The sequence below is a fragment of the Podarcis erhardii genome (genome assembly GCF_964252035.2).
Source record: "Podarcis erhardii genome assembly, chromosome: Z".
NCBI lineage: Eukaryota > Metazoa > Chordata > Lepidosauria > Squamata > Lacertidae > Podarcis > Podarcis erhardii.
Window position 1 is genome coordinate 23,400,264 of NC_138504.1, and position 27,314 is coordinate 23,427,577.

At 42.4% G+C, this 27,314-nt stretch overlaps 1 protein-coding gene across 12 annotated transcripts in view; it reads right to left on the reverse strand.

The window, feature by feature from the left end:
* The window catches only part of TENM1 (teneurin transmembrane protein 1), a 404,140-nt gene that overhangs the window by 221,980 nt on the left and 154,846 nt on the right, over positions 1–27,314 (reverse strand). The gene's annotated exons all lie outside the window — the stretch shown is intronic.

The following is a 27,314-nucleotide window of genomic DNA, read 5'->3' on the forward strand; positions in this document are numbered from 1 at the left end:
AGGTGGCATATTAGACCCATGTGGAAACAGAAAAATGGTTGTCATGCGACATAAATTCTCACAGTTCCATATTACACTCTGCAGCTGTAAGAGTGTGCTGTGGTGGAGAGTGAATCCATTATCTTAGGTTTAGGAAATGGTTAGTGAAGTTGTACACTAACCTCTAGCCTAGATCACAACCCATAATATGATGAGCTTAACAAGCTTCTATTTCTTGTTTCCATTTTAAATGCTGAAAGAACACAGGAATATGTATGTTTTGCCTGGGCTTTGCCTTTGCTATCTAAACAATAGAATGTTTAAGTCACTATGTATAATAAAAGATGCAAAGAGTTAGCATGAATTTTTAAAACTGTTTTCTTTAGCAGAATAATTATGGTTTACAGATTAGCGGAATCAGTAGGTGATTTAAACCATGCAAACAATGTATTGTTGTTTGGTTTAATTATAAGGAAAGGGGGGGAAAGGAAAGGTTTCAATGTCAACTTTATGAGGGCTATTGCCTGTTTCCATGATATATACCATTACTATGCACTGGAAGCTGAGGGATTACCCACAGGGAAAAACACAACCACATGATAACTTTGGAGTTAAAAAGCAAGAGAGGGCACAGAGGACAGTCCAGTCCTCAACCAATGGAAGCCTCCTAAGCTTTCAAAGATAGTCACAACTAGGGATGGATGGACTCTTTAAAGTTGGACCTATGCCAGTTCTGAATGAAAGGGCCATAGCTCAGTGGTAGATGGGAGACTATGCCAATTCTAGTTGCTCTTAGTTTCTCATATTTCCTAGTCTTAAATTCAGTTCTCCACATTTCCACACATTCTTGAAGCAGGAGATTTTGCTCTTGAATCCAAATTTGGCAGATTTATCACATGAAAAATGAAAATCTTTGGTGTGCTTTGAACATTTTAATGAACTAGGGGCTGTGACCCTGCTCGTGCACTACCGGTACTTGTCAACTATGCCAACCTGCCAACTCCCCTTGTTAACTCCACTCCCTAGCCCAAACCCCTCCCTTTATTATATTACCTAATCCCCACCACAAGTCCCCTTCTGCTTACAGCTTACCCAGTTCCTGCTTCCCCTCACAACTCACCAAAACCACACCTCATCTCTCTTTACACACCTCACCAAGCCCGCTCCATTTACACCAAGGGGGGAGGGAAATATTCTCCGCTTTGCACCCCACCTCCCACTAGTGTGGTAGGCAGCTGCTGTGGGAAGGGGAGAGACAAAACCTACACATCAAAACACAGGTTCCCTTCTCTCTCTCTCTCTCTCTCTCTCTCTCTCTCTCTCTCTTTTCAGTGATGGTGGGGAGATGAATGAATGAAAAAACTCATTCCTCTGCTTCGCCTCCTCCCCTAATGCCACTGTTGGAAGCCATAGAGAAGAAGGGTTGTTGTTTTTTCCTTCCATCCTACAGGAGCACCAGCAACAAGGGAGTGCAGGAAGGCTTGCAAAGACCACCCCACTGATCCTTTGCACCCAATGCACCTGCCTGCTCCCCTGCCTCCTCCTCCTCCTATCTTGCCAGCCCACTCAGCCAAAAAGCACCCACTATTCCCTTATAGCTCTGCCAGACCGCAACCCAGGGAAGCCACAGAGGAGCAAGTAGGATAGGCTGGAGCAGCTCCCCAGCAGCTATCATGCTCTGCTGCTACTTTCTTCCTCTCCTCCTCGGCCTCCGACGCTGCTGAAATTGAAACGGCATCATCAGTGTGAGGGCAAAGCAGGATGAAGACAGAAGAGCTGTCCTGCATGTTCCTCTGCACCTCACCTGTGCTGCTTACTACCCACCTTGGTCACCTGGGCCACCCACTCGCTCAACTGACATCCCTCCAATCTTATTATATACCAAGAAATAGTGACATGTTCGTAACACATCCTTCTCCCACCCCACCACTGAAAAGTTGCTAAAGGCTCTACTGTACACTGCTTGCTGAGACATTTGAGGCAATTGAGTTAGTAACCACCTTTCCCAAGAAACTTTTATCAATACTTGGACTTATTAATTGCTTAAGAATGCACACTGGGGGAGGAAGGCTCCACAAAGCTACTGCTCAACCATTTTCAGCCTGCCCTTGGTTCAGTAATTAGAATGATAGTGCAAGGCCAGCGAACCAATACATTTACAGCCAATTCTCCACATTCTTCACAGTCCGAAATCCTATTCCAAGGATTGCACATGCAAAATACAGCCTCAGTGAGAATAAGATTGGCTTTGGTGAGTGACAGAGGGATCTTTCCATAAAAAACAGATAAAGGCAGTGGAAAATATGCTAAAAAATCCATTTTCAGCTGGAGGTATTAAATGTGCTGGACTGTTAGCCTGCTCTGCTTTAATGGTAAAAAAAAAAAAAAACCCCTCCTAAGATTCCTGCCGCCGGCTCACACTCTGCACAACAGGCCATTTCAAGCACTTATTTCAAGGGTTACAGAGTCATTCTGGGATTATTGGTCATGCTTACTTACATAAATAATTCAAGCTAATGGCATGTATTAATGCAAAAGACATTATTAGCAAAGGGCCCACTCCTTATGTATGGAGAACAATCCACTGTGCGAAACTATCATCTCTCATAGGAAAACGACACTTCTGCTCAATGCATTTCCACTCTTTCAAGGGAAAAAGGGAAGTAGCATAAATCAAAGTATTTTTTATGCTTAAGCAATGAAAAATAATCCTGGATGAAAAGGACAGGCTGTTAATTCAGTGCACTTTTGTTTCAGTTAAGGCGACTGTAAGTGTAATCCTATACACACTTACAAAGGAGCAAGTCCCACTGAAAAGCAGAGAGCCTAACTTCCAAATAAATATACCTGGTCTGGAACGTAGTTGCAGTTCCATGTCCCATAAGTAATGCTTGTGTGGTCAGAGCTTTTGGAGAACTGAGTCGGGGGGCGGGGTCAATCACCCAAATAAGGTAGATGAGGCGCAGAGGAAGATCATCCTTACAATTAAAACTTTTCTTTTGGGTATGCATACAGTTATATTAAGTTTGACACCACCAATGTCATATAGAGATGATCTCTATGGACCTCTTTGGACCTCTATATGGACCTCTATATGACCTCTTTGGAGGATCTGCAAAGAGCTCTTTTCGAGCTTTTGTGTGTTTGTGGGGGAAGGCAAACTAGCAGAAGCTGATCACTTCCTGTGGCCTTTGGTCCAGGGGGGTGAGTGGAATTTTGGGAAATATCAGACTAATATCGGTGCCAGAGTGGTGTTTAGGCCTGTCAGGTGCATTGGGGTGAATGTTGGAATGGAGCGCACCAGGCGCATGTTAGGTTCATATACCCAAGGAGCACACAGGGAGGAGTTTCCTTGGACCTTGCTGCATGATCACAGTGTGTGACTGCAGCTGGCTCAGGAGATTGGAAAGTTGAAATGCTCCCATAAATCCACCTCACTGCCTGGACCTCATTGACTTTGGTTAATTTGGTTGACATATTCTGATTGGGGATTCTATAGTTATATTTTAATAAATATAACCTGTTACCTGCAAAGTCCTCTTTTTTTCAGGCAATTTGTTGCCTGAAAAATTAATCAACTTTAATTGCATAAACCTAATTTTTCAGGATGCAACTAAATCCTTCTTGCAAAGTGTGGGAGTATGTAGGTAATCATTAAATGGCTGGAAAACATATTAGGGAAAGCCATCTCGCTTCATGGCTCCCTTGCAATATAGAGAACTCAAGCTCAGTGAAATTGTGATGCAAAACAAGACCCTAAGCTGCAATGCTGAGTGGCTCAACATCCTTGCTGCATTGTGTCATGGACAACTTCGTTTTGATTTCCTGGTTTGTTCTCATTGAACCTTGTTGTCGGTTGCCCCAGATGTCTCACCAAAGTTACAAGAAAGCAAACAGCAGACAGGTCAAAGAGATAAAAGAGCAGGAGCTTGATTATGTATTCTAGTCACTTGTGTAAACTCAGTTAAACATTAATATGCTGCAGCACAGTTAAAATGCCATTTTACTTTCACATTTCAGCTCCACTTCTTCAGTCTGCAGTGAACAAAGACTGCATCTGATTTGCTGTGCTGATTTCAAGGTGATTTAAATTTATCCACTGGCAGATCATAGAGAAGACAGACTGGAACATGGACAAGAAAGATCAGCATTTGATTTTTCTTTCCTACCACAAAGTATTGGGAAAGTAAAGATAGCCCTTTTAGATGAAATGTACATCAAAAGGAACAGCTAAATAATTATTGTCAAGGCAGATGGACAAAGGCAGAAATACATCATGTCTGTGTGGCAGCTGAAAGAGGCTTTTGACAGTGGTGGATCTCCAAAGCCACCATCCCATTGCATTGGCTCCAACCTTGTAAATGAGATAGATTAGGAATATAGACTTAGATCAGGTCAGATCACTGATCCCTTTAGGTCACATTATTATGAATGACTGGCATTAGCCCTCAGAGGTTTCAGGCAAGAGTCTTTCCCAACTCTACCTGGAGATGCCGGGGATTGAACTTGAAATCTTCTGGATGTGAAGCAGCTGTTCTACCACTGAGCTACGGCTTTTGGTTTCTGTCATGAGTGACTGAAATATATAGTGATAGATTTGTCTGAATATTTGTACTGTTTGCCACAGTAAACGTTTAAAGCTCATGCCACAGCGTTGTTGTTTTTTGCTCTATTAGAGGCAGAACTTTTTCTTCCTATGTAAATGAAAGTTGGAGAAATGTTTAGTATTTAGGAGTCTGAGGCTGTACGTACTGCCTTGTATTTGGCCGGCAAACAAATTAGAAGCAGCCCAATCAATAAAATTCAGGGTGCAGGAGGACAATTTTCATCAGAATCGCAGCTGGGTAGAAAAGCATTAAACCTCACCTCCCTGCGTGTTGCTGTTCGGGTGAAAATTGACCACCTCTGTGCCTGAAATTGAAGGACAGAAGAAAAGTGCAAGGCCCCTTCAGACTGGTCATTTTCTAGTGGGCATATTCTGCAACATGTCTTTGACATAATAGTGCATTAGTAGTGGGCTTATAGTGGACAGTCCACACACTTTATTAGTTGTTCTGTGATGCTTCCCCAATGTTACTTCATTATTGCTGTCTCGAGGTGAACTCTTGCACTGTAGCACAACAAAAGCAAGGCAAACTCTAACCCCCCCCCCCCACAGCTCAAAAAAAAATGAGGTATAAAAAGTTACAGGATTTCAGTGGGAATTTACAGGGCATGCACTGACTGAAAATGACACACTGTATCCACCCTGAAATTTTTTGCAGGTGCCAACAGTATTGGAAGCAAGACAGCATATAAGCACTGCAATACCATCATGAGCACAACTAATCACGAAAGCACAATAAAATTGACATGTGGAGGGGCCTATATCTGCATGCTGTGCATTTTGCATAATGTGTACTTTCACCATGAGAGGCAGTAAAAGAAAACAAGAGGTCTGTGTGAAACATTTCTGCTAGCAAGGAAAACCTGCACATTTGACAAATGCAAGGTAATTAATTCTCCGTCTGGAATCAAGGCAGAAACATATCTGGGTGCAGATCACAGAAAATTTGGCCTTTTTTGGCATAAATAGGGATAATGTGAGTGTGTGAGATAGCAGGCTCTGAAGTGACAGCTATTGCTTCTTTTCGGCTCTTTTTTCCCCCAGATGACTGCAAATTTCAACAACAGTTATCGGTTTTATCATTCTGGTGAAGGTGACCCAAGAGCACATTTGAAGCTAATCCCCAGAGGAATCCTCAGATTAGCAGAGATAAGGCATACTCTGGTATCAGAGATAAAAGTCAAGACATTAACTCAAGGGTGTAGATTTATCAAATGTCATCATATTTGGCATGCATTTAATATTAAATGTTAATCAAATTACCCTTACTAAGCTATGGCTGCTGGTTATCTTTAACTTGTCAGGCACTACAATAGTGTGATATGAAATACAGACAGGAACATTAAAAACAAACTTTTAAAAAATGCTTTGCCGCCATCTGTCAACTTCTAACTACTGAAGGATATCCATCTATTAGTGTTACAATTGATGCTTTAATGAAATGTCAGTGTTTTAAAAGCTTGCCCTCCCTGCTGCTAAACTGTTCACATTCATCTAGGTTGGCAACTATTTGACGCAGGGATTTTATTGAAGATTGTGCAATATTTACTGAATACCACATAGCTCAGAGGTAGATGAGGGCTATAGCAGTGGGGTTGTAACTCAAATGTAGAGTATGGGCTTTGCATGCAGAAGGTCCCAAATTCAACCCCTGGCATCTCCAGGCAGGGCATGGAGAGATCTTTGTATGAAGCCCTGGAGAGCTGCTGCCAGTCAGTGTAGACACTACTGAGGTAGATGGAACCAATGGTTTGACTTAGTGTAAGGGGTCTACAATGATGTTTGTGGTTTGTCTAGAGAAAGTTAAATAATGAGCTTGGGTTAGGATGGCACAATAAGCCAGGAATAGCCAACAAGACTTCCTTCTTGGACTCAAATGTCCATCAGCCCCTGCCAGTGTGACCAAGGGTCAGGGATGATGGGAGTTGAAATCCAGCAACATCTGGAAGGCAACACATTGGCAGCCATTGCACTAAGACAAACCACAGTTTATCCCAGCACAGCAGTGGGAGGAGAAAACCAGAAGAAATCTCATCGCAGCGAACCGGCTCATTTCCTAATTTGCAACAAGCCAATGTTTGGCAAAGCATTAAAAGTGAGCTGCTTCATGGAAAGATAGCTAAAACCTCTGTATTTCCCAAAGATGTTTGGTAAATGGCATTTTGTGCCTCCTTAGGCAGAAAGCTGAGATGAAATTTTAATTGTTTAGTGTTGTTTTCTTTTAATTGCTGCAGTCCCCCAATTAACTTGTTAAAAATTAAATTCCTGGTAGGATTTCAGAATTCAAAAAGAATGTTGCCCTCCAGAACTGAAGAGCAAAGTGGATAACTGGATCATCCTACCCACATCTTACTTTCCTTTCTGTGGGTGTACCTAGAGCTAGTCTAGATAGCCTGCAATGTTGGTCAAGCCCTGCTCTCATTCCACTCTCCAGTGAGACCCCTTGAAGCTAATGGACAAAATTTTAATGTTCACAAACCTTAATGCAAATAGCTGATAAGGCATGGATGGAGACAGGAAGAAGTGTGGCTACAAGTGGGAATTGCCGAATAGCCAAGAAATTGCCTTCTCCAGATTGCTTCCAATCCATCAACTGTAATATTGACCATTCTCTGCAGCGACTTAGGAACCCCAGGAGCTGGTTTTGGTGGGACATCCTGCTAATGATCAGTTTTCTGTCTCCTCCCCTATAACTGAAGATTTTGCTGCTATTACTGCTAGGATATCAAGGTAGTGTACATGGTTCTTCTCCTCTCCAGTTAGGCTGAGAGATAGTGACTAACCCAAGGACTCCCTGTGAGCTTCCTGATTGTGTAGGATTTGAACTCAATTCCCAAAAGTCCTTGTCCAACACTCTAAGCACTATACAACACTAGCACCCAACACTGTGCTGAGCTGTGCATCAAATGATTACCAAGGTGCAATCCTAAAGTGTGCCATTGAAATAACATTTTAGGGAGGACCAGCATTTGTTTTCTGTCCTAAATGGTTTTTTTTTTTTAAGCAATAGAAATAATTACCGTATTTTTCGCCCCATAGGACGCACTTTTTCCCCTCCAAAAATTAAGGGGAAATGTGTGTGCGTCCTATGGGGCGAATGCAGGCTTTCGCTGAAGCCTGGAGAGCGAGAGGCATCGGTGCGCAGCAACCCCTCTCGCTCTCCAGGCTTCAGGAAGCTACCCGCAAGCCTTGCAAGCCCGGCAGGAGTTGCCGCGGGCTCACAAGGCTTGCGGGCAGCAGCCTGCAGCCCCGGCGAGTGTCCACAAGCCTTGCGCGCCCGGCGGGAGGTACTGCTTCGGGCGAGCGTCCGCAAGCCTTGCGCGCCCAGTGGGAGGTCCCGCCGGGCGCGCGAGGCTTGGGGCGGCAGCCTGACGCCCGAAGCACGGGGAGCCCTCCGGAGGCTCCCGCCGGGGGAGGTCCCGCCGGGGGAGGTCCCGCCGGGCGCGCGAGGCTTGGGGCGGCAACCGCAGCTGGGGGGGGAATAATATTTTTTATTCATTTCCCCCCCAAAAAAAACCGCAAGCTCCGGGGACAGTTGGGAGGTGCAGCGTGTCTTCCCGCTGTTCCCGGACCTGGTCTGAAGGCGGGCGGCGGGGAGAAGAGCGCTTCTCCCCACTGCCGGCCCCACAAGCGCCTGGGGGGGAAAATAAATTTTCCCCCCTTTATTTCCCCCCAAAAAACTTGGTGCGTCCTATGGGCCGGTGCGTCCTATGGGGCGAAAAATACGGTATATAAAAGGAAGATTTTAAGGATGTACTGGAAAATGCAGTGGAAGGGAAAGTTCTGTTGCTAAATCAGAGGTTGTTGCATGACCAAAAACTGCAGCCTTCAGTACAACTAGCAACAACGGGTTAAATTTAATGGTATACATTAAATAAAAATAATGTTTGTTTCTGGAAAAAATATAAAGAAAATATGAATACATTGCAGGAAACACACATTACCAGTAAAAACAAACATTTAGCAGGAAACATGCAGTAAAGGAAGGTTACACGCAGCATCAACTCCCTCAAAATCTGAAGTGAAAAATAAAATGAATTAATGTTGTAGGTATCAGAGAAGAAGTTGTGGGTGGTGGAAGGAAGATGGAAGATAGAATCTATTGAAACAAGCATCGAGATCTGAGAAAATAACTTTAGACTGAATGTATGCTGTGAATACAGAACAAAGAATCTATATAGAAAAGGTTGATTGCATTTCCTGAAGGTGAAATTCTATTAGATGGAGATATGAGTGTAGTTATAGGAGGTGAATGGGATAGAACAGATTCACTGCAAATCCTTAGAATCTTTATTCAAAACATAGCTAGGACATTGTGAGTTAATAGATGCCTGGAGAGACAAGCTCCTGGATGAAATATATTATACACATGCTGTTATAAGATGACAAACACTACCCTAAAACGGATCCATTCTTTGTCTCTCCATCATTTATCAATACAGTACCCCCCCCCAAAAAAAAACAACTATTGATGAAGATCACAACCCAATTAGGTTGCAGTGGCAACTCCTCACCCCCACCCTCCTAACAAGAAAAGACGGCAACGAAACAATCAGCAGTGATTTCCTTCTCGCAACAACATTGACCAACAACTGAAGGAAGCTTTTTAATTATTATTATTTTTTAAAAAATGGATTAATATTTGTATTTATAACTGTCAAAATATTAAAGGATCCCTGACTAAAATTGGTCAATAATCTACTGTATATTTTGGAAAGTTGTTTGTTCATTATGAATTTGGACACCTCTTAAGCTATTGTAACCAAATTTCCATGACACCTCTTGAGATAAAGGACCAGGATCTTGTCTGTGTTTGAACATAATTAAATGACACCTTGAATCAAGATGGCAGATTGAATCTTTGAAATCTGCACTGATTTGAATCACTGATTCAAATGCTGGTGATTTGGGGGGGGGGTTGGCTTTCCTATAATTTCTGAGCACCACCAGGCACAAGGTTGCTAGCCCATTATGTTTCTACAGAATGGCATCAATAAGCATTGATATCAATAAGCATTGGAGAAATGGCTGTCAACTTTTGACCATTTAATGCTTCTTTTACAAGTACTAAGAATGAAGGATCCATGTCAGCATGGGGAAGACTTTAGGTTTGGGGGATCCACTTTGGTTTTTCATTTTATTTTTTAAATATATTAAAGCCCCTAGATCTAACAGTTGTCATTATGTTAATGGCATACATACAGAATTGAAGAATTCCAAGCCCAGGAGTTTGTTGTGAATGTAACTCACAGCTGTTCCACACACAAATCCAGTGCTCACATCCACACCAGTTTGCCACTCTTGGTCACCTACTTTCTTCACTTCAACAATATGTATCTTTATATTGTGAGGAAGTCATTTTTGCTGTTTCCATTAGAGAGTCGAAATCCTTGCTGATCTATTTCAGATTGCCCAGTAGTTCTACTAGTAGATCTAGATCTACTTTCCTGGCTGCAGTCATAAAACCATTTAGCTTTGTGTAGTAGATCAATAGTACAATCCCATTCATGTCTACTTAGACATATCACCCAATGTGTTCAATGGGGCTTGCCCCCACACTATTGCTCCCATTTAGAGTAACATGGGAGTAGGGAGAGAGGCTATGCTCTCAGTGTTGCATGAACTTTTGGGATCCTCCCTGCAGTTGTTCTCGAGGTACAAGCCCAACTTCTTTCTCAACATGGAAGCTGGAATGGCTGAACAGAGTTCCTGCTAAGTGTGCATAGATCAGAAGTTTGAATTGCTGTAATGTGTACACCATTTTCTATATATCAGGGATAGGGACCATTTCCCCCTCCCAAAAAAACAACAAACCTTGTCAAACCTACAATTCAAATCTGCTGCAGCCAACACAGCCAGCAGTCAGAAATTATGGGAGCTGTAATTCAACAACATATGGAGGGCCACAGGTTAACCACTCTTACAAATGGACTACCATATTCCTATAGGATATTCCTAAACTTTCATAGCAGTATGATTTCCTACTAGGGTTGTAAGTAGAGGATTTTGTGGGATTCTCACTTTCCTCTGCATGGAAAGCTTTGTGTGTGAGCACACAATGGCACGCCACGAATGGAGAAAATAAGAAGCAGCATTTTAAATCATGGATTCTGCTTGAAAATGCAGAGAAATAGGCAGCATTCAAAAGCAGCATTCAACAGAGATTAGAAAAACAGAAAGATCAAAAAGGAAAACAATCCCTGAATGCGCTTCAAAGACTTGCAGAAGCCAAAAAGAGGTTAAATTTAATGGACACTCAGAGAAATGTGCAGCACATCAGATGATCCTTCTTTGAAATGGGGAGAAATTGTGGGGAGAGGGATGTCATTAGCTCACACCTTAGCAAAACAATAGAAGGAAACATTAATTTCCCATGTTTGAAAAAGTGATAGTTCTTCTCTTTATACAAACACAGAAGAAAGTATTCATATACTCTCTTCATTTCATAAGCAATTATGTGACACAATATCCAGATAAGAAGTAATAGTAGCTTTTCTTCCCCACCTGATTAATTGAACACAACCTCTCGTGGCATATTTTAACAATATATTTATTGCAGCGTAAACTTTTATGGTCTAGAGATCCATAGAAGTGTATGTCACAAGAAAGGTAGCCTTAAAATGCCTGGAATATTCCCAGACTGGTTTAACAACGAACCCTTCTGCACACAGAACTCTGGTAATTGTAGCTCTGTGAGGGGAATAGGGGTTTCCTAACAACTCTCAGCACCCTTAATAAAGAAATGCCCATAGTTCTTTGGGGAAAACCATAACTGTTTAAAGTGATATCATAGTGTTTAAATGCATGGCATGAATGTGACCTAACACAAGTAACCCTCCAAAAGTTTTTACCTATTAACTAAGTTATGGATGCATCAATATTGGTAGAGGTTGACTGAATGGGTCAGTTTAAGTGGTTTTAAATTGTTTTTAATGCTGTAACCTGCCCTGGGACCTTAGGGTGAAGGGTGGGTAATCAATAAATTGATAACTAATCACATTAATTTGGAGGATGTTCAAATTTAAAATCAGATCCATTCTGAGATATTGTGGTACCACAGCTTCATCACATGCTTGCATTCTGGAATACCGACAGCTCTCTCCACAATCCTTCTCCCTATGCAAATTAATTGAGGCAGGGAAAGCTTCTGGTGGGTATAAGATGCAAGCTTCAAGTAATAAGCAGCTAGCTGCTTTTGAGTCCTGAATTCCAAGGTCTCGATGGGCACCCCGTGGAGCCTTCTGCAACAGAAAAACCTATTTCTCCCGCAAGCTTTCAAAGAGAAGACTTGGGAGGAGGTGTGCCTGACAATGAGACCATTTGGATCCACTTCAATTCAGAGAGGAGAATGGAGGGAATCTGGAATCAATCTTAAAATAGGTTTTAGGGATGTAGATCAAAGATCAGATTTCTGGCTTAGGAGACTTTCCTGTATCCAGCACTGCTTTCTGTTGCATTGGTTGCACCTGGCCAAAAACAATCAATCATTAATGGGCTGGGAAAGGATAGCAGTTAATTAGCAAGAAGACTTATAGTAATTGGTACCGTAATTGCAGATTTAAGTGTTGTCTCAAGTTATTAGAGCAGTGGTGGCCAAACTTTTTTTCAAAGAGGGCCAGATTTGATGAAGTGAAGGGCCATGAGGGCTGACCAAAGGGCCAACCAGAGTTGTTGAGCTTTCTTTAGGACTGAAATTGTTGAGCATTTTTTAGGGTTGAAGTTGTTGGACTTTTTTAGGATTTTACCCCAGGAAATAAACTGCCACAGGGACCGGATTAAACCAACCAGCAGACTTTGTACATCCCTGTATTAGAGCTAAGACTTTAGTGTTTGGCTTGTTCATGTGGTCACTTTCATTTCTGTATTTTTTTTCTGCTACCCTGCCCATCAAAAAAGGGCCTCCTGTTCTAGGCCTACGAAATGAGTAACAATACTTTATATTAAACAAATAAGAACTTAGCATGACTGATTTGCATGCCACAGGTGCCAGGTTCAAATTTCCTTACATCTCTAGGTAAGGACCCCTGCCTGAAACCCTAATACGGGTCAGTGTAGAGACAATGCCAAATTGGATGTGCCAAAGGCCTTATTCTGTACAACACGACTTCCTGTGTCCTCAGTGCATTCTCCACATTATTGCCCCTACAAGGCTGGATTCAGGACGAAGGAAAAACTAAATTAAAATAAAATAATAATAAAAAACCTGTTTGGGGCTACCACTGAAAAGAACTCAGAAATGCCAAATCCTGCACAGATTGGAGCATATAAGTCCAATATTATTTCAGTTGAACCACTTGGTTTCTGGGCTCATTCCAGCAGGGATGTGCTTGTAGTTCTATGGTAGGGTCTGATGGGGAATCTCAGACCTGATGGACCTCCAGCCCTCTCTAAATGGCCCTTTGGACTGCCCGCAGGCCACATACCCTTACACTCCCCAACCCCCATGCTTAACAGTGTTTTTGCCTGGCTGGGATTTATCCTTTAACTCTGATACAGACCCTCAAAGTGTCCCTATTTTCAAGAGGCAGTCCTGGATTTACAGAAGCCGTCCTGGTTTCTGAGTTGATCCTGGAATGTCCTACTTTTCCTTAGGACGTCCCTATTTTCACCTGAGAAATGCCAGAGGGTATGGAGTTATGCGACCCCCTAAGCCAAGGGGATCAGTAACTATACAACCTTTAAAAGGCATCTGAAGGCAGCCCTGCATAGGGAAGTTTCTTTAATGTCTAATATTTTGTTATGCTTTTATATATTTTGGAAGCTGCGTGGCTAGGGCAACCCAGTCAGATGGGTGGGATACAAATAACAAAATTAATATTATCGTGGAATAAAGGTAAAGGTAAAGGGACCCCTGACCATTAGGTCCAGTCGTGGCCGACTCTGGGGTTGCGGCGCTCATCTTGCTTTATTGGCTGAGGGAGCCGGCGTACAGCTTCCAGGTCATGTGGCCAGCATGACTAAACCGCTTCTGGCGAGCCAGAGTAGCACATGGAAACGCCGTTTACCTTCCTGCTGGAGTGGTACCTATTTATCTACTTGTACTTTGATGTGCTTTCAAACTGCTAGGTTGGCAGGAGCAGGGACCGAGCAACAGGAGCTCACCCCGTTGCAGGGATTCGAACCGCCGACCTTCTGTTCGGCAAGTCCTAGGCTCTGTGGTTTAACCCACAGCGCCACCCGCGTCAGACACTCCTATTTTCATCGGAGAAATGAATAGTGCTTCTTGCTTGTCTGTATAGAGAGAGATGTGCGGATGTGTAGGAACCTAGCCTACTGTAGAAAACTAAAATTCACATTCATTGCTCCACCCACTCTTGCCTCTGTTCTCTGGAAAGTGACCCTTACTTCCCCACCCCTGCTCCATGGTATAACCACCCATGTCCTATCCTTGGCACCTCTGTTTAAAAAGAGAATCAGGTAGCAGGTGATCCAAAAGAGTCTGCCAGAGAGTCACAGCTGCTCTGATCAAATAACACTGAACAGATGTACAAATAGCCTTGACTTAAGGCAGCTTATTGTGCTTTGGCTATTGTGATGTTAGCTGCTTTTGGATATAGTGATGGCTTTTGTGCTGTGCAGGTTGTTTTTTTTTTTTTACAAATGTAATTTGCTTATGCTATTTTAAACCTTTACAGTAATCCCAAGGCAGCTTATAAAGCGGCGTAAATAGAGTGGGTTAAAACCCTCAAAAATAAATAAGAATAAATAAGACCCAAACCTTTAGGACAAACTCTGAGCCCTAGGCTGACATCTGATCATAGCAATATGCCGGGTTCATAATGGCTGTTCTTGAAACAGATCCTCATGGGAGCAGAGCAAAGAAAGCATCTATTTGACTACAGAAGCAAGAAATCTCCTTTGCCCAGATAAGAAAAACTCTACATAAATGAGGCAGTAGCTCCTGTATCAATCCTCAAGGATTGCTAAGGGATATTTAGCTTTATGTACTATACTTGAACTGTGCTCAATTATAAACAGCCCACCCCACTATTGTTGATCAGCATCGTTTAGAAAACCAGCTTCATCCTTGATACATTTACTGTTTCATCTTGATATGTTTACTGTCCACTGGATAGCAGTAAATTGGAATTTCACAGAACTGTATCTGTACTGTTTTGCTGACCATTGTGTCATTTTAATACGTTCACTCAACAAATGCTAAAAAAAAGTTTTAAACAGAGCCACTGCAGTTAATTTTTACACCGTGATTAGGTTATGCATCCAAGAAGGGGATATGAATCAGGCATAGATTGTTAAAAGGCTGGAAATGATCCTTAATCCGTGTCAGTGTTAGGGAGAAATTGGATGTAAAAGATTTAACACAGATGCAAAGACACAAAGATACGGTGGGGGGGGGGGGCAGAGAGACCAACGGGAAAGGGAAGATGTAAACAAGAACGAACGATTGAATAATGCAGGCCACTTCAGACATGGATGAGAGGCACTAAAGATCTGAAATAAATTATACCTTAAAACGATTCAATAAAAATCAGAATTGTAGTGCAGTAATCAGGCGACATATTGGGAGGGAGGGGGGGAAATATAGCCTATAAAAAGCAGAAGGGATTTTCAACTGCTGCAGCATATTAGCTCCTGTGGAGAAATACGTGCAGCCAGGATGAGGTGATAACACACCAGCCAAAGGCAGCTGGATGTACGTTTTCCAAGGAAGAGAACTGCAGAAATTGTCATCCTCAAGCAGAGAACAAAGTGGAGATGAAAAATAAAAACAATGGATGCAATTGTCAATAGAAGTAAAGATAAACATAAAACTGAATGAAGTAATGGAAGTTGGGGGATGGGGGAGGCACAGCTTATCTTTCTCCCCCCCCCCACACACAATAAAATGTGTGTGGGGTATGGAGACAGCACAGCACACGTCTCTCAAGTAAGCACATGCACCCATACAAAAATATTAATGGGCAAATGAGTAGTTCTTTGCTGCAGATATACAGAAATGTTGTGGTTCCCCAAAAATCAATTTATGCTGGTTTAGTTGCACTGGGCAACTGGTATTACAACAAAGTCACTGGTGTTGTAGGGCAGGGGGGAGGGGGCTGCGTTTCATAGCGGCTGTTTGTAGTATGAGCACTATGAGGCAATGTGCCTCCCAGCTAGCTTTATAAACAGCAGCACACCCACTGCACCCAGGGGTGGCCCAGGACATTTTGCCACTAGAGGCAAGACAGAAAATGCTGTCTCTCACTTCCTATGGTGTGTCCATGATATTCAACCAGAGGCACACACAGTGGAGGAGGTGGGTTAAGAAGATCTGTCACCCCTCTCGGCTGCCCTGAGCCTGCTGCTCTGAGACCACAACCTCAACTCGCTTAATGAGCAGGCCAGCCCTGGCTCCACATGTATACTAACTGGTGTTGTGTGTGTTTTTTTAACCTGAAGATTTGACAGCTGTAGTGCAATGTAGATGTGGCTGCCTTTGAATGCTGAATGAGGTTTAGGGAAGTTGGCTCCAATGGAAGGTTCCCTCGCCCAATTATTTTGCAGGAGGGTTAGGGGAATCTTCCAGGAGAGTGCAGTCTGTAGGAAGGTCATCCCTGCAGCAAGTAGTCTACAACATGTAAAATGCATATCCCCTGAAACCTAATCACCAGAGGGGTAGTGTGTGTGTGTTGCATCTGTCTTGTTCCTGTTCAAGGTTCAAGGGCTGGTCAAGAAAACTGTGACCCCTGATTCAAAGATTTCTCATCCCTAATGTGAAGTGAGGTAGGGAACATTATTTCCAGTCATTTATCAACACCATTTCTCTGATAATTCATTAGGATCCTGTCCTGTTGCTCTTAAAAAAAAAAAAAAAAAAAAATCCTAAGATGATGCACATTCCTTCTCAGCCTTCAATAGTGCAGCTTCTTCTGAATTGTTGCTGTTTTAATGGTTGGCGCTTGTGTATTTATTTATTTGTTTATTTGTGATTCTTTTATACTTTGCTGCACTGTGAATACTGAAGGGGGCCTTCCTCCTTGTTGTCCTTCTGTCAGCAGGTGAAGACTTTGTTCTAGCAGGCTTTGGGGAACTGACTGCTTTTAATGAAAGAGGTGGTGTTGTGACTGTCTGTCTGTTTTTAATATACCATTTCTCTCATAGCTCTATCCCTATCTATTCTCTTCTATTAAGACTTAATTTTTTTAAAGTGATTGTTTCTTCTGTGGTTTTAGCTGTTTTATCTGTAAGCATCCTTGAATCCCTGTCAGGGAGAGGCACAGGATATAAATAAGTATCTAGCAATTATATATTATTACATATAAACTGAGGGGAAATAGAATATGTGTTGGCCAGCAGGTAATGGCACATTTTTCTAGTTTTCCACTATTCTGGACAACTCTGCCCTGGAAGCGTATTACATTTCTATCCTTCCTCTTTCTACATGGGTAGTTGTAAAAAAGGGGCAAGCAGAGCCCAGCTTACACCAGCATAGCTCCAATGGAGAAAATAACAATTTCACAAAAACTGTATCGTTTTGATGATTCCGTTTTCTTTACACCCTGCGGCAAAGCTATGTTGGGAAGGCCTGTGCCCACATTTTGCAGTACTGAACTAGCTGCTTTCAGGTACTGTATGTAAGCAAATGTTCGTTCCGGAACACTCAAAAGAATAAACAGAATCTATGTGACCACTGTACGCATGAAAAGAAAGTTGGCTTGGCATAGCACTTGTAATTATTCTTCAATTACTTTGTAGACAAATGAACGAGGATATTGGGAGAAAAGTCTAATAAGAAAGACACTGAAAAAATGATTATATGTAATTACATGATAGTATGATGAGGGCTGATCTGAAGAGCTAAATTATGTTGATTGGTTCAGGATTGTGGCATTGGGTTGCAATTGATAAGACTGCTGTGATCCTTTGGTGAAGAGAAATCATGTATGGAATTTAGAAGTGTATAAGAAACATTGCTTTGAAGCCTCCTTATTTTTGAGGCTGTCCCTATCCACATTTGTATAAAGGCCTATTATTTTCAATTGGAATCTGCATCCTTGTCTTTTGGGTTGCTGTGAGGGATACCTCCAGCCTAGGAACCCCTTTTAAATTTCTCCAACAGCTCCAACGCTTATTCATACAGCAGGCTGCCAAGAAGACCACCATGTACAATTCAGTGGTTTGGCACACTGGGTGGATGTATACATATTATCCAACCATCCTGTCCTATAATAGCTATTTTTGAAAAGGAAGTCTAGACTTAGATGGCTTTGAAATAGGATTAGAGAAATTTAAGGATGGCAGACCTATTAATGGATGATAAGAGTTTGTAACTCGCTTATTTCCTTATCCATCCCAATCCATGCCTTTCTAGATCAGGGTGGTCCAACAGTTGGCCTGAGGGCTGTACACAGCCCTTGAGGACTTTTTGGTCCTCAGCAATATTTGATGCCCTTCTCAAAGCTGCGTAAGCAAGGTGCTGGGCTTTGAGGAGGCATTGTAAGGGTTCTGACAGGGTCCTAGAGTCCCCCTTCCTCCTTCTGAAAGCCAAGATAGCACTTGCCCAGTTTTGGGAAGAAGATGGGAGGGCTCTAGGACCCTTCCAGAGCCTCAAATCTCATTCCCAAAGTCCAGCACCTTGCTTGGCTGGCTTTGAGAAGGCAGCATGATGGCTAGATGTGTGTGTCAAATTTTGGGCCTGCCCCCCACCCTACCCTGCATGACAAAAAGTGCGCAGCTCACAGGTTCCATGTTGAAGTACTCTTGCGGCCCACTTGGTATAAAAAGTTGGACCATCCTGTTCTAGACTGTAAGACTGAGGGCATGCCTTTTAATGGAGTGATAAACAATTTTATTCTGTAGGAAACAGAAATGCTGGACTACATTAGCTCCGTTATGTAAGATTTATCAAGCTCTCATGTTTTGCATTATTGCACAAAATAATACAAAAGCAGTTTCTGTGAATGGTAATGCTTTTTTTTAAAAAAGGTATACCCATCCTATTTTAAGATGAGTAGTCCAGATATGTAAAGCAATTTTTCCAAGTACCTGAAAATAAATCCTATTTATATGCCAATAAAGGTTTGAGATTGAGACTGAATTGAATAGATCCTATTATTTCTGCCTCTTCATATACAATTAAGTATTTACAGTTACATTTGGGGTGGGGGGGGGATGAATCAAGTGTATAGAGGCATCCTTCATCCTGACACTACATCATAAAGGCTTAAAGCCCCCAGTAGTGAAATGGGTCAGTGCTTCCAGCTGTTAACCAGAAGGTTGGTAGTTCGAGCCCAACTAGGGACAGTTAGAGCAAGGATTCCTTCATTGCCAGGGACTGAACTAGAAGACCCTCAAGGTCCCTTCCAATTCTATGATTCTGTGATGAAATGATTTTGCCATGGACTGCAAACATTTTAGAAGACCCCATGAGGTGCAACATGTGCTTCTCAGAGAGGATATACTTTGACATAAATCCCAATTCCTACCATCACACCCTTTTCTTACTAAATTTGTGCATAACAGTACTTGGATTCCTTTCTGCAACAATATATTACACCTCTGTCTAGGCTTTGTTATCTGGATTAGGTATATTGAGGATGTAATGGTTTTTTGTTTTGTTTTTAACTGACTTCAAGTTTTATGTTTTCATAACTTTCAGAGCCAGAAAAAATAATGATTCAGGTTTAATTTCTTTCCCATTTTGCATCATTTCCCCCCTCAAACTAGAGACACCTTTCTTTCTTTCTTTCTTTCTTTCTTTCTTTCTTTCTTTCTTTCTTTCTTTCTTTCTTTTTTAAAAAAGAGGAAGGGAAAATATGTGTGGAAGGGGGAAGAGAATATGTTTGCACTCCCGTTGCTGAAGGCAAAAATTAGTTGGCTGATGGAAAAGAAAAATTCCTTCATTTCCTTTAGCTCAAGACATTGTTGTGGTGAGATCTTCTGTAAAATATTTAACACTGCCAACACTTTGTTCTATAAAGAGTTGCTTCTGTAGCTGTAGAACAAAATGCCCAGAAGAGTCATGGCTGTTTGCAAAGACCTGAGATAAATAAATATATAAATAAAGGGCTGTAACCCGGCGATGAAAATGTTCCATAATTCATTGGTGATATTCAGCGTTAGCATTTCCACAGGAGGAGAATCTTTTCTCTTCCCAAATTCTGTCCATGAAATGGAGCAGAATGTATTCTAAAAGCAGGATTTGAAACAAGGACATCCCCACCAACCCCTGGCTCCATCTCCCACTGGTGACCCTGCTGAAAGAAGGCAGCTTGTTGGTCCACCACATATTTCTGTATAGCCAGAGTCAGCGGCAGTCGGGCTGTTCCTCCAAGCTGCTTTGCTGGCAAAGGCTGCAGCCCTAGTTATGCAAACAGAAGCCCCGCTGATACAAATTCAACTTAAGGACATGCAACATGGCACGCAACGGCAGCCTAGACTCCTGAATCAAGGTTCCAATTACCCCCTGATGTGCACCAGAGGCTCCCGATGATCACTGTTTTCTCCGCCACTGCAATTTTTGGGGGGCAAGGGGGAGGGAGACTCTGCATGCTCAGGAAGAATGCCAAGGCATCACAGAACACCAAATGCTGACTCGCCTCTAATCTCTCATGCAGCTGCTCTCTCTCTCTCTTGCTCTTTCTGTGCTGTCACTAAAAATACTGTCTCTAGATGAACTGTCCACTATAGCTGCAAGAATTAATGCTGTGAGGGAGAGAAAAAGAGCATGTTTATATGAGCTCTTATTTGCTCTCACAGTTTTCCATATTCCATACTGTTGTTCTGATCATTTTGGTCCTCCTACCTCCCATCTTCCAACTAAGGATGTTGGACAATTCTGATGAAAATAGGAAAGGGAGCAGAAATTGCTGGTGTTCACTCATTCATTCCACATCCAGAAAAGAAATCAATCCAGATCGGTATTCGCTTTTGTGTTTGTTGTTGCTTTCAGTCCACAAACAATATGTTTACTTTCCTTCCATGTGTGTTGCGTTCCCCCCATTATGTCCCTGCCCCACATTTGTAGTGCATTTCCTTGGGATGAAACAATGTAATGACAATTTAACTTATGTAATATACATAATTAATTAAACAAGTCACCTAATTTTGCCACAATGGACAACAAGATGAATAATGCAGTTTTTGATGGAAGGTAAACTGCAGTGGAACAGAACCAGTGCTGCAGGCGACATATATAAGCTGTTATGGAAAACAATGCTTTTATACCTCCATACTTCCTACAACCAGTTCTGCTCTCTGCCTCATCAGTTCCATGCACTGCTTCAACCACAACTGAAACCTCCTTTGTTCAGAACTTCATTTCCTTCCTTCCTTCCTTCCTTCCTTCCTTCCTTCCTTCCTTTCTTTTGTGTAGACCAGGGGAAAAACAGATGAACAGGCAGCAAAGAGTGCTTGAAGAAGGGAAACTTTAGTGACATTCTGGCTCTCCACTGCTCACTTAGAATTACACAGTTATAGAGTTGAGACACCTAGTCTAACAAAATACAGCCTCCTTGGCAGATGGCTGGCTGTCCAGCTTCTCCTTAAATACCTCCAGTGAAAAGCAGCCCATCAACTCCTGAGGCATCCTCTTCCACTGTCAAACTACCTCTACAAACTTTCTCCTATTCTTTAGGGCTCCTCACAACAACTGGTTTATTCAGCATTCATCCTGATTTGCTTACACAAAGCTTATGTGGTGGTTAGACTATGGACACATCTGGAACATACACTTTAAGTATGTTAGAATAGCACTTTAAATGTACGGTCTGGATGTGACTATAGTCACATATGTTTTGTGCAAACAAATTCAGTAGTATAGGGCTGTAGCATACTGCCCTATAGCTGCAGGTTTCAGGGCAGTTCACAACATAAAATCACAATATTATCAATGATGAAAGTAGTTGTTTGACAGTAGAACAGGCTGTCTAGCATCTCTCTCTCTCTCTCTCTCTCTCTCTCTCTCTCTCTCTGTGTGTGTGTGTGTGTGTGTGTAAGACCCTATTCATAGACACTATAGTGGTTCCTCACAAGACGAAAAGAATCCGTTCCGCGATTCTCTTCATCTAGTGGTTTTTTCGTCTTGCAAAGCAAGCCCATTGACGGCTTAGCGGATTAGCGCTATTAGCGGTTTAGCGGCTTTTAGCGGCTTATCAGCTTATTGGATCAGCTGATAAGCGGCTTAGCGGCTTAGAAAAAGGGGGGGAGGGAAAAAACCCGCAGGAACTCGCAAGACATTTTCGTCTTGCGAAGCAAGCCCATAGGGAAATTCGTTTTGCGAAGCGCCTCCAAAACGGAAAACCCTTTCGTCTAGCGGGTTTTCCGTCTTGCGAGGCATTCGTCTTGCGGGGCACCACTGTATTGCTAATAGGCAAGGGGCAAAGCATGGATGTGCCTACTGACACAGCCACATCCCTACATCTCCATTACTGTTCCTGTGGCCACCCACTGCTATGTTGGGGGCTGACGGTCATGCAAGAGAAACCCTGCTCTTTCTGAGCAAGCTAAAGATCCTAGAAGGTCAGAGTTTTGCTTTGTGTAGGGAGCATACTCAAATAGAGCAAGCATCCTGCTGCAGACATTCAGCCCCCAACATTGCAGGGGGTGCGGGAAACAGCAGTAACAGTGACAGAGATGTGTTGGGCACATCCCCACCCTCTCCTTCAAATGCAGGTAATCCCATCGGAGAGAGGGGGAGAGAAAACCAATAGGGCATGTGTGTGCTTCAAATGCATTTCTTTACACTAGAACATTTGCCAAATACTCTTAGAAACTGTGTTATGCATAAGGAAAGAAATAGTTTAGGAATTAAAACCATGTAAGCATGTGTTGCAAAAACAGATATGCTTTCCTTCCTATTGTTGAGTGCTGGCACTAACTCAATCTTGCCTCCTTGCAACACTACTCTCTCTCACATCCCCGCCCCCGATTTCTATAATTCAGCTAGCATAGGCATCCTGGAGCTTTACTGCTGAAGGGGTTTTTGCTCACACATTATATAGCAACTGTTTATGTCTTAGAACAGAGCTATTTATAGTAAAGCTGGATCGGGCAACTATTTCCAGAGAAACTGGTCATTATTAGCAGGGTGGGGTTTGTTTGTTTTTTAACCCACATACTTTGTTCTGCCTTGGGACCAACTGGAGGCAACTTGTGCAAAAATATGACATGGTTCAGTTCACACACTGCTAAATCCTCCCCATGTACAGCAGTCCCCTGGCCACAACCATATGGAGGTAGTAGTGCATGAGCAAAGGTAGACCCACAACTTCCCAGAGGTGAATGTGCATGAGAACAGGACACAAAGAAGTACCAAACCAAGTTTGAGGTGCTTTTACTGATGTACAAAGCCCTGTTCAGCTTGGGACCAGGATATCTAAAAGATCCTTTCACCCCTTTGCATGCATAACTGATTACTGAGCTCTGCAGGAGAGGGCCTCCTGCAATCAGCATCTCATCAGGTGGTCTGTTTCATACACTGTAGATATTTGCCCTTTTGTGCAGTGGTACTTAACCTATGAAACTCTCTCCTGTTACTTATCAGACGGGTGCTGACTTTATTTGGGTTCTGCTGAATATTTCCCTTTATCAGAGAGCCTTTCATATGGGAACTTCAATTCAGTTTGCTTATGTTTACTTAACACACAATCTATTATGTTTACTTAATAGATTGTGTTTATTGTTTATGGTTGTTGCTTTCTAATTGTTACAGTTGTCATATGTTAAATTACATACCTGCTTTTATTGCTGATGGTTTGTTTTTTATTTTATTGTGAAACTGTTTTGAGTGGTTTTATAGGAGGTAACCCATACATTCTCGAAGCTACAAACATGAGCCTTACCAAACTGTGGGAGGCAGTGGAAGCCAGGAGTGCCTGGCGTGCTCTGGTCCATGGGGTCACGAAGAGTTGGACACGACTAAACGACTAAACAACAACAACAACCCATACATGGGGAGAAATGGATTAATTTAAAAGTACACACCTCTCCACATTCCAGCAAATCACTGCCAGGAATCTGCTTGGTCATAGGAACATAGCTCCTTGGGCCATCTAGCTCAGCAATGCATACACTGACTGACAACAGCCCTCAGGGGCTTCAGGCAGGGGTCATTCCCAGATGTACCTGGAGATGCCAGAAATTGAATATTGCACCTTCTGCATACAAAGCAGATGCTCTTTTGCTGAGCTACTGACCTTCCCCTTATTCATTCCTACTTGTCAGCTCATTCTTTTCTTCATTTCCTCCATGCAGCTCTAACCATGGAATTACTCCACGTGGAAGATTTTAGCTAGAACTGAAGGCAAGTGACACCTAACAATGACCCACCCTATTTGTGGTTAGAGAAGTTTGGAGGGACCATCTCATCAAATGATTCGAGGGGTAGGAGAAATTATCCCCAAGGGGTTGGAGGCTTGACACTATCAGTAGCACAGCTTCCATCTCTCTCTCCGCCCCTCCCATCCCTTCCCTGCCTTAGTTCCTGCTTTGCTGCAGGTGTTGCAAAGGTCAAGATTAGCATCTGTTTTGGCAGCTTGGCCACCATTCTGCATCTTCCACAATTACCCAGACTCAGATTTGTTCCAGGGCATAACGGAGGGGAAATGGCAGCTACCATACACATGTATACGTATATACACAAACACAGTGGGGGGAAATCAGGATAGTGGACTTTTTTTTTCTAGAGGGGCGGAGGAAAAATATTACTTTCACCAGAAAAAAGTATCACCTGATAAATTTTTGCTCAGTTCTAATTCTAGAATGTACCATGGGTTGTCATTAACAATGAAAACAGGAATTTTAAACAGGTGTCTTGGACTATGTGACAATTGCCCTCAATCCAGACTACAGCCCTGCAACAAGGGAATATCTGCATCATGATGCACCTCCAGAAATGAGATGGAATAGGAACAAAGAAGAAAGCTGTCTTATTACAGGTTGGAGTGTTTCTCGATCTTGTGCAAACTCATGCAGTCAGTGTCCAAGGTCTTAAGCAGATATCAGATGGTACCTGACCGTTCTCCACATTTCCGTATCAGCTTGAGATTTTTTTTAAAAAAAGCATTCTCAAGAAAATTAGCCAGCATTTCTCCTAGTACACACATCTTTGTAAGAATTTTCCCCGATATAATGTATCTGTAGATGCTATATTAACCAATATATGTATTTTATGCATACTTTACCCTGCTATTTGCTTTTTTTTTTTGCACAGAAAACTGGGCTGAGTAAAATTCAGAGAAGTGCGACATTTCAAAGGATAGCTGAGTTTTGGTTTGCTTTTCAGGAAGTATGATTTAGCTTGATTTACAGTGGTGCCTCGCAAGATGAAATTAATTCGTTCCGCGAGTTTTTTCGTCTTGCAATTTTTTCGTCTTGCGAAGCACGGACTTTGGAAAAGCTTCAAAAATCACCAAAGTCTTCAAAAACCTCAAAAAAGGTTACCACACCGCGTGCTATGCGTTGCTCCTCGAAGTGAATGCACGGTTTTAAGAAAAAGGAAACAAACTTGCAAGACAAAGGAAACAAACTTGCAAGACGTTTTTGTCTTGCGAAGCAAGCCCATAGGGAAATCCGTCTTGCGAAGCAACTCAAAAAACGAAAAACTCTTTCGTTTTGCGAGTTTTTCGTCTTTCGAGGCATTCATCTTGCGAGGTACCACTGTACCTATAAATGCAAACTGAACTGAATTTCTTCTCCATCTGTGACACCCTCCCAATCCATGGCAACAGCCTTAGACCTTGGACACAGACTTTGACAAATCAGCACCAGACGTCCCTTGACTGTCTTAGTAAGGAGCCATTGGGGAACCTTCTTCTGTACAGAACTGCAGATATGACAAAAGGATGTAAAGTGCACAAAGATGAGTTGGAATGTCACAGAATGTATAAACTGCCATCCATGAGTTATTCTACAACCCTGCAATTATCTGGGATGTCTACATAAACTGTTCCTTGCATCCCCCAGTACCTGCATTTGAAGATCTGAGGTACATGCAACTCTTATGAGCTTCCATAGAAAGGGGTGGGTCATTCTTTTGTTGCTGTTGCTTATTAACTTTATATCCCATCCTTTTCCCCCAAAGGAGCCCAGGGCAGCAAACAACAAGCATAAATAAAATTAAAATAATTCCAGTATATATGCACACAGGGAAACATCTCAACGTGCTGAAAGAGGAAGGTTTTCAGTAGGTGCTGAGAAGATTTAAGAGATGACACCTGTCTAATATTCAAGGGGAGGGATTCCAAGGAGTAGGTGTTAGTTGCTAATAACAGACAAGACATCTTGTCTGAAGAATGTTGACGATGCAGGCACAAAAACATAGGATATCACTCAAAATGCCCTGTCATGAATTGTGAATATGATGTGAGCATTGAAGATGGGTTGGGTGCTTGCCCCATGATAAAAGGAGTATCAAGGGTGAGTGATTTGTGATTTTCCCAGTCATATAGACTTCCAAATGCACTAGTGAGCTGGGATGCCTGTGGGACATTGACACAAAAAACATACAAGGACAACTGTGGGACAGATTTAAAATTATGCTACTGACTTCACATCTGACCTGTGTTCTCCAACTGTCAAAATGTATAAGTAGAACTGTGGAAAGCAAAGACATCACAAGGGCTGATTACATTTAGCTGTACCATCTCCTGTGCTCAGATGTTATTTGTGTCAACACTCCAAAGTTAGTTAGGATGTTGAGTTTTCCCTTTCGATATTTTATTCATCAGTGTGTGAGTATGCGATTTCCATCTATCCCTCTAACTTAATGGGTAAGCTGAACAGATGCAAATGATATTATGCCAATACAATCATATTAACTGACTACTTCAGAAACACGTTATAGTTATTTTCCCAAGCTCAGTTCAAAGAAAATAAAACAATTCAATAAAAGTGTTTGATATTACAATTAAAGCCCTGAATAACTTAGGCCCAGGATATTTAGAAGACCATCAGTTGGATATATTATCATTATTTTTCAGCCTCTACAGCATGGGTAGGCAGACTAAGGCCTGGGGGGTGGGGGCAGATCCAGCCCAATCGCCTTCTCAATCCGGCCCATGGACGGTCCGGGAATCAGCATGTTTTTACATGAGTAGAACCTAACTTTTTATTTAAAATGCATCTCTGGGTTATTTGTGGGGCCTGCCTAGTGTTTTTACATGAGTAGAATGTGTGCTTTTATTTAAAATGCATCTCTGGTTTATTTGTGGGGCATAGGAATTCGTTCATTGTTATTTTTCAAAATATAGTCTGGCCCCCCACAAGGTCTGAGGAACAGTGGACCAGCCCCCTGCTGAAAAAGTTTGCTGACCCCTGCTCTACAGCCACAGCAAGTGCTGCAACCTTCCAACAGTTTGACTTTACCCCCAAAGGCACACTCCTCCATTGTTTTCCAAGATGGACAGCTGCCAACAACAATATTTGATATCTATCCCACCCTCCCTCCTGAATGAGCCCAGGATATCACAAGGATCTGTGTCAACCTGGGCACCTTCCTTCCAGTTGGTGATGCCCGTCTTCAAATAAAATAAATAATAAAACATAGCTGCTCCGCCATCAGCCGATGATGGAAGTTTCCGCAGGCTTTTAGTCTGTTTGAATAAGCAGCGTCTGGGGGCAGGGGCAGGGATGAACCCCCGCCTTTGCACTCAGAAGGTCCCAGGTTCAATCCCAGGCATCTCCAAATAATCAAAAGTAGCTTCCAATATGAAATACCTTCCTCAGTCTACAGTCCTGGAGAGCCACCGCCAGGCAGTATATACATATATTGTTTGTTTATTAATACAAA